Source organism: Aplysia californica, unplaced genomic scaffold, assembly GCF_000002075.1.
Source record: "Aplysia californica isolate F4 #8 unplaced genomic scaffold, AplCal3.0 scaffold01096, whole genome shotgun sequence".
NCBI lineage: Eukaryota > Metazoa > Mollusca > Gastropoda > Aplysiida > Aplysiidae > Aplysia > Aplysia californica.
In genome coordinates, this window is record NW_004798366.1 from 80,796 (window position 1) to 89,978 (window position 9,183).

The 9,183-nt window shown below is 36.4% G+C and overlaps 1 long non-coding RNA gene and 1 other non-coding gene across 2 annotated transcripts; one reads left to right on the forward strand and one right to left on the reverse strand.

Annotated features, from left to right (window-relative positions):
- Nucleotides 1–1,277: 1,277 nt before the first annotated feature.
- Nucleotides 1,278–9,183, reverse strand: LOC106013662. The gene is made up of 3 exons (XR_001185401.2): nt 7,909–9,183; nt 5,666–6,036; nt 1,278–2,850 (listed from the first exon to the last, which is right to left on the reverse strand). It is a non-coding gene; the product is annotated as an uncharacterized LOC106013662 (long non-coding RNA).
- Nucleotides 8,608–8,680, forward strand: TRNAR-ACG. Its single transcript has one exon. It is a non-coding gene; the product is annotated as a tRNA-Arg (tRNA).

Below are 9,183 nucleotides of genomic sequence, written 5' to 3' on the forward strand. Positions count from 1 at the left end.
CAAACTTCATTGAAGTAATGACAAGACAACCCTTTATTTTCCATAAAATTGGAAATTTATTTGTTTCTCAAGCTAAAAACATGTGCCTGCACAGACATTTAATGTTTGTATAAATTAGTTGTCCAGAAAATAAACTCACAGACAGGCAGTAAAATAATTTTTTACATTAAAAAAAAAAGCTCTATGAGCACACTGCATAAACAACCCTGTATGTCATTTATACATGACGTGTCTACAGTAAATCAAATTTCAAAGTGCAGTGGAGTAAAAAAAAATTATTATATATCACAGTTATGACATTTCACATTCACAAGTAAAACCCTGATAACACAAACTTCATACTTCATTTGACCAGAGCAGTTAAGAGCAGTCGCAATGCATGGATTACAAGGAAGAAAAAACAATGAGAGTAGATTTGGTATCTTTTCATGGTGACAGGAATTTCGTCTTTATGTTATAAAACAAAACAAAGTCTGCTGTAAAAAAATCTGTACAGAATATATATTATATATTCTTCCTTCAGACACTCTCACTCGCGCACTATTCACAATGATACACACATGTTGTATTCATTCAATACACGTGTGGCCACTCGGTAATAGAAGGGTAATAGATTACCGGTAGTTAATTAACAACTAACTCCTGCTTTGAGTTGAGCATACTCTCAGCTAGAATACAAAAACATGAACAGTTTTAAAATCCACCATGCTGAACCCCAGTCAACTTGTTCACACGATTCCTCATGTTTTACGCCTTTATCAACAAAATCCGAACAATTCAAGTGGGGAATCCATTACGCCCCACCCCCCAAAAAATCGTAATAAATCAGAGCCAACGTGGGATTTGTGGGATACACTAGGATATTTTTCCCCCATGGGAACTGCATTCTCCGCAAAGAGCTGATGGATATTACATTACAGTAGACAACTCCTACCTAATAATAATAATTGCATTTTTATACAGCGCATTATATCCACGCTCTACAGCACGCGTTACAGGAGCCACTCTAAAAGTGATGTGCCGTAGCCCTAGGCCTAGGCTAGGCTAAAACTAAAAAGACAGTAAAAGAAGAGGAGAGCACGTAGTGTGCAATTTTTCGGTAATTCCCCTCTGCATTCCTATAGCAGGAACTTGTCTATAGCGAGATTTTTCTTCTGGAACTAAAACTCCTGCTATTGCCGTGTTCTACTGTATACCTAGATCTATGTAAAACAAAAATTGTTATATATATATATATATATATCTATACAGAGATTAAAAAACTGCTATAAAAAAAAAATCCTCAAAATTTCAGGCTTTGTACATTTGAACAGCTTGTGGACAATAAGTAGAGGTCTTGATGCTGAGATATTTCAGGTAGGCCTACTTCTGCTTGCTGGCTTGCTTTATTGGAACCTAAATATTTTTTGTACATTTGACCTCTAATAACCTTTGAGAGATTCACAGGCTGTCCCATGAGCACATTATGGCCCTGTACATGGTTTAAGTATTAGTGCACCTTTACAATGCAAACGACAATAGTATACAATTTTTTAAATGTGTATAACCTGTATAAATTATAACAGATCACATTGTCAGTGCTGTAGTATGCTTCTCAGTAATACTTTTTAAAGTTAAAAAAAAAAAACCCTGCACAAATAAAGGGCACATGAATAATATCTTTCGTGAAAACATGACAAACAAAATAAAAAGTGTCAACTAAATTCATTGAAAGAGAAAAGAAACATTTCGCAAAAATAAATTTCAGCATTTATTATAATAATAGAACATCACTGTTGCATAGAAACGGGAAGAGGCACAAGGTTAAATTCTTTCGTGATAAACAAACTGGACAAATGGTCAAGTGATCGGTTGAAAACAAAAAGTTTGTCAAAAGTCAACAAGTCATAGTAAACAAGCAAATTCAGTTAGTAAGCCGTAGGCCCACTTATTGAATTGATCTGGACTTTTCAGAGGATAATATAAGTACATGATGAGTGTATCCATTCAATAAATAAGATAAGCATACTTTATAATGTAAATTATACACAGAGGAGTATATATTGTGATTTTATTTTTGATCAAGATGCTGCAACTCAACTGTTTATGAAAAGTTGCCATCTAATTCATCTCTCAACCACAGTTATGTTGTCCGTCTACGCAATAATGAAATGGACCACAATATTTGCACCACTGTTACTGTTGACTAATAATAGCCTGTCCTTCAAAGTTTTACGACGACCAAACCATCCACAGAAGAGAATATGTCTCCAGCGAAATAGAAGAATTGAAGGTTATGATGACTTATCTTTTGCTGTGGGCGATGGCACCAATTCTGGCTATTAGTAGCAGGGGAATTACAAGGACTTTCCCGGCTTTGAATACCTGTGTGTAGGCCTGTTGGTCAAGAAAGCAGGAGAATCTGAAGAAATTACTTTTTAAATGATCACAAATCAAGACTCTAATTCTATTACATGTATTAAAATTATAACTTCCTATTGGAAGAGATTCCTAAACTGCAGAACAGTTGAAGCAATACCAAGGAGTTAAACTTAAAAGTTGGGTCAAGGTTTGTTACTTAAATCCTTGTCTTGGTCAAACTTTCCGGCCTCTCAAAGCACAAAGTGTAATTTGAGAAGGACACCAGTAAGATGGGAATGTAACCCTCTGACTCTGAGGCTGAGGCACACTTATCACCGGTACAAGTAGAAGAAGTGTGAACGTTACCCGAGAGAACTGCTGGAGCTGGCAACGCCCCTAACGGCCTTGATATCCTTCCCCGACCCGTTAGGTGGTATTCCACAGATACAGGCCCCACAGCAAGTGCCGTCCCAACACCCCTCCTGGACACAGCACAACAAATTTCTGTACCTGGGGACATGACAAAGAAACAGACTTGTTGTTACATTTTTTCTACACGCACAACTACACATCAAGCATATTTAAAGTAAATAAGATACAGTAGGCCTATACATGTATTACAACTTTTATTTTCAACAAACATGGTCCAAACGTAATGCAAGGTCATTTTAGGTAAACAATAATGTAAAATTGTAATTGAAATGTAAAGTAAGAGGTTTCAATTCCAGTGTATTTTAAACACTATTCCATTAATAACACTAACACTAACACTGATCGCTTCAGGCTCATTATCACTATCAGCACACTCCAATGTTCATAAAATACGACAAAGTAATGTTAAACAAATGATATAATCTTACATGTACAATGATTTTTTTTTTCATGGCATTTGCAACACAATTAGGTCAAATAACTTGAAAGTGGCGAGGATTAGAGGTGACACAAGAGAGTAGCAAACACAAAAAAAGAAAGAGAGCTGTAAGTTTTTTTTAGTATTAGTGGAGGTTTTACGGCGCTCCTAACTGTATAACGTCATATAATGAGCGCCAGAAGATTAGAGGCATTACAAAAGAGTAACAAGCATAAAAAAGTAAGAAGGGGAGATAAAGACGATAGATGTATGATAGGAAAGAAGAAGCAAACCACACCAGAGCACCTGCCAACCATCATGCATTTGCATGCACAAATATTAATATATATATAAAAGTTATGTACATGATAAATGTGTTGTTAGTGCGTGTGTGTGTGTGTGTGTGTGTGTGTGAGTGAGTGTGTGTGTGTGTCTCTGTGTGTCACTTTGTGCGTGTAGTCTGTGTAACTAGAGCATGGGGTGGTGTCTGCGTTGTGTTGGAGTACCAAGTAAAAAAAAAGAAAGGCCCCAAAAGGAGAGGTAGCCTACTTTGCTTACTTGAAATGTGTGAGAACGGAGAGGAAAAGATGTGCCATTGTTGTAACATTATTTTCTAAACTCTTTTTATTTTTAAAAACATATTTAAAGCTTTAATAAAAATCTTAAGCCCTTAATTAAATGAACTGCTCAAAACAAAATATAAGTAGGCCTACAGTTTTGTACATTCCCAGTGCAAAGGCGAGCACACTGTTGGAAATAGATTGCCTGCTATCCAGAATTGACATGATGCAATGCATGCTTTATATTTTTATAACTCCCTAAAATAATCTTAAATAATTCTCATTAATTAGAGAAATGAAACTCCAACCCCCCAAGTAAATTAGTACATGTAGCAGTACCTTAAAATTAAAAATACTGCTTCCCCACATAGAAGATGAAATTCATTTAAATTATTATCATATTAGCCATATAATATTTAGCAGTAACTTAATTAATCCTACTGTTATGAAATAAAAAAGAGAGACAGGAATTATTATAAACAATAATAATATATATATCTATATCAGTGGCGGTGGGTGGACCAAAATTTGGGTGGGGCTTAGGTTGCTTCCAGTTCTTTACCACCAAATAACAAGCAATATAAGAATTAAACAGTGATGATTTTTCTATACCCAACGTAAGCCACGGCAGTTTGAGAACCATTCAAAGGAGAAGAGTTGCCTTTGTTTTCCATCTCTTTGTTCTTAGTTAAATTCTTGTTGATGGTGGGGACGAAGCCGATTCACCTCCAAATTTCCTCTAATTAGTTTTCGTGTGATGAAAGAGTTGCCTTACAAGTAGTTCGACCTGATTTATAACTGTTAAATCTCAGCGGGCCAAACACAAACATGCTCACACAGCACTTCAAACATAATACTTCTATGAGCTGGATTAGGCAGTGTAGTCGAGAAAGTTGAACGCACCCAACAAAGAACCAATAAGCGCATAGGTATCTGTGTCAGTGGGGGAAAGTGTGTTGTAAACTTTCACCCCATTGTCAGGGCTAGGAGAGCGTGAGCCCTCGCTACAGTGTTATTTTTTCCCAGTCTTCTACCTTTTTACAAAAAGAGTTTCATTAAGGACGGGCTGTGGGAAAAGGGCTCATCTTTGCTGAGCCCTAAAGACATTTGATTGGCTGCTGGGTTACTATAGTTGTAAGCGGTGACAACAGTGATTGGATAAGCGAGCAAGCCGCAAAGTTGATCACTCTTCGTTCATTGCGTGCCTTCATAACGGTTTCAACTGCTTATTTCATTGTAGAGAAACTTTAATTTACTTTGGGATAGAGTTGGGGGTGGTGGGTGGGAAGGGGGTAGGGGCTCAAGCCCGTGAGCCCTTCACTACCCACCGCCACTGATATATATTAACATATTATAAGTTGTATTATTAAAGTAAAAGTTGTTCCCGCATCCAATCTGGACATTGGGGATTGCCTTGTGAGACAACTTCAGCTGGGACTTCGGCCCATTGTGGTAGGGCGGCCAGTTCCTTTCTACGCCGCCTTTACTTCCGCAACTCGAAGTCAGTTACCCATTACTGCTGGATGGGCAGGAGCTTAGGGGGCGAAAAAAATCTGTGTCCAAACTGAGGCTCGAACCCGGACTTTCCACTTTGGAGATGAGTGCATTAACCGCTCTGCCACTGCACCCTCTAAGGACTATTATTAGACTGTTAAATATCATAATAATTTTTAAATGACCTAAAAAATAATTATATTATATTGAGAATAAGCATGATAAACTTAAATCGAAACAATAGTGATGATACACTGTAATGATAATAGGGACCGAGGAGGAGAAGGAGGAAATGAAAGGAAGAAATAGAAGAAGAAGCAGAGGAGAAGAAGAAGACAACAACAACAACACATACACATGTCATATTAATATACAACTACAACAATAAGCACAAGACTCTGAAAGAGAAGAAGGTACTTACCTTGGAATACACAAGGAGCAAGGGAACACAAGGCAGAAAGGATACCACATACAGCAAGCCAGAAGACAACACTTGGGTATGCTTTTATCCCATGGGTAATTCCAGTCATCGTTCTCCCCACAGCAACATCGTCTCTTTAATGCAGAGCTATTCCGAACTCCCACAATACTCGAATCGTCAGACATTTGACTATGGCGACCACCCAGTGGTTGAGATGTGTGAACTGTCTCGGACTGTCCTCCAGGCTGAGATGTAACAACAGACCCTGACATGACGAAGTAAGTCTTGATGATTTTCCTCTTCACAGTTCAGATTTTATTAAGCCGCAGCCATGCGCTGTGAAGTTAAGTTCCAACCACAGGATGAGATGTCTTTGGAAATAAATTACAAAATAAATTACCACCTCAGAATGTGTTTGGATCGTTTATAAAGCTTTAAAAGACATTATATTCACATCATGCAGTGGTGTTCACTTAACAGCATCAACCCAGATAAGAGCACATCTGCCTTTAACACTAACAGCAACCTAAGTGTGGTGTGGGTAACAGCAACCTTTTCCTCTAACACTGCAGCACCCTTTGTTGCTATAACTTTAAATTATGTGACAAAATTTTTGGGGGGTAAAAGAAAAAACTGTGAACACTGACATTACGTCGCCTGAGAACTATTTTGTCCAAAAAGCATTTTACTCAGTTTTGAGAAAATCAAGTTTGAAATTTTTATTATTGTTTTCTTACTGTTTTGATATTTTCCCACTCTATTAACACACATATATGTATAGGTGACAACTGTTTGCATCCCTAATTCAACTGTTGGTGGGTTGTTTGTACACGTTGTTTTGTATTCTTGTTTTTAGAATAGATCTTTTATTTGGAGATAGACGTACGACAATTCACAATCAAAACTCATAGATCTCCAAGTAGATCTCCAAGAACTAAATTGTCCAATGTCACGTTTTCTTGGAAAATGAGATTCTAAGTTTTAAAAAATTACATTTACTCAGAATAACGAACAAATTGAAGGTTTTCTGTCATACTTGGTTTAGAGCCCGCAGGGCTTTGTAAAAGAGTATATTCTCCACATATACTAATTAATTGTGCTCCAGCAAATGCTCATAATAGCATCTAGCTAGAGAAATAAAAAGGACAGACCGAATATAACAAACAAGAAGGGGAGAACAAACAATTTGAAAGATCAATTCATATATTTTATGTCCTATAGGCATTTTTATTAAAACAATATGTCTGAAATGCATTCCCACTAATCTATAAACCATTTAAGTTTATGACCTGTGAAATCAATGTAGTCAAAGTCAATTTTTTAGTTTCTTAGCTCTCAGGAAATTAAAAAAAAAAGAAATGAGGAACTGACATCTTGGTCGGTACTTTGATTTCACTCTCCAAGTATGTCTATTATTGTGTTAACATATATTAATTAAACATATCTAGAATTTACAAGTGGTGGTGCAGTGTTTATTTGTAACCAAATTATTTAAAGTAAAAGGTATATATCAAGTAATTATATAATTATACATCTCAACACTTTATTTGAAATAATCTGTTGTCGATCACCTATATTAGAATTTCCTTTCAGGAACACTGGCAAACGGAAATTCATAATATTTATAGAGGCCTAGATCTATGTTTACACTCACAAACCTTCAGCAGGTGCTTGGACAAATAATATTCAGAGATGAACCATAGGGCCAAAATTGTTTAACTAGATCTACATGTGCAATCAGTATTCTGATAGTAATTTTGATGATATTCAGGATAATGTACAGAATTTTAAAGTAATTAAAGTCAGACAAAACATGTGATTTACAAGATGATTAAGATGGTATACGATTTAAAATTTTAAGGAGTCATGGGTAATGGGGAAAAAAACCTGCTGTGCAAAGTATGTCATAATTATGGGTGACAGCTAATCTAGATCTAGATCTAGATCTAGACTCTATTATGCAGATTTTATTTGAGAATAATTATGTCATAATTTTTTACCCCACTATAAAACTATAGATCTACATATATCTAGATCTAGATCTTGATCTAGAATCTAGAATTTAGGTCTAGATATATAATCTAGAGATCATTATTCTATTCTAAGCCCGCAGCCGCAGCAAAGATTCTCTCTCTCTACCATCTTTGGCCGCGGGATGGTTTGCATATATATAACTAGATTCTAAAACTAAACCGAGTCCTGCAACATAAAGGAGAGTAAAATAAAAGTTTAATAGAATTTACCGCTTCACAGATAAAGATTCTAATATTCAAGGCTACACTTTCTTCTCGTAAATTTGGAGGATGGACGAGTACGTGCGAATTAGAAACTTTTGTTAGGCTACACACCACAGCAGCCGCTGCAAGCTGGGCTACTGCAGTGATCACGTGATGTAAACTTAACGACAAGTAGCCTACGGTGTCCGAGTTTATAAACTCTCAGTGTGAAGAAAATGTCGAAAGTAAACAAAACGAAAACCGGCAACGTCTTTTTGTTTTCGCCGGATTAGGCCTAATCAAAACAAACGATACGCTTCTAACTAGATATGTAATAATAAATATTGAACCTCGTTTGAACTGTAATGAAAAGAATGAGATTGAGATGAAAAATGATATCACTTCACTGACAGTTAGAAGGAAGGGAGAGTACTTGAAAATAATAACATTTGCCCGCCCCCCACCTTCCTTCTTTCTCGAAACAAACATCCAGCCTGGGTAGCCTCCCTTCAATAGATAATAAATGGCGCGAAAATGCAAGAGAAGGCATCATGTGTCTTATCTATTTTGCTTGTGGGCTTCACAGAAAGGATACCGAGTAATTGTTGGTCGTTTCATAGCGCAAATATAACCAGAAAAAAAGAAAAATAACCGATATTACGAGAAGAACGGCGGAATATCCAAAAATATTCGATATTGAGCTCACCATGCACCTGGGTATCAACGGGGCCTGTGGCGCAACGGATAACGCGTCTGACTACGGATCAGAAGATTCCAGGTTCGAATCCTGGCAGGCTCGAATTTTTTTCTTTGCATTTATAAAGTTGTTTCTCTTTTTTTGAGGAATTATGACAGTACTGTTTGCGAAACGTTGAACCCTTCTTCTACTTCTATAGATTTTGAAATATTAATATAGTTATCATATTATTATATATTATGATATATTATATAATTATAGGCTCATTTTGAACAAACCGACCACACGCCCAATACTCTCCTTTCATACTCTATACTTTTTCTAGAATGATGATAATGTGAACCTGTGTCCTCAGTAGACTACACAATTAAAAGGTTTTTTTCGAAACCATTCATTCTCTTCAGTCAACAATTCAGCTGTGCCATAAACATTTTGATCGGACCTTAGTTCAATTCACTTTACATATTATATACATGCAGCCTATCGGTTCATAAATCTTTTCCCTAAATTCGAGGTTTTCATTCTGAGAAGTAAAAATTAATGATTTGTGTCACATGATCAGATCTTTGTGAGCATCGTGATGAAATCAGGCGCTCGTCAAAATC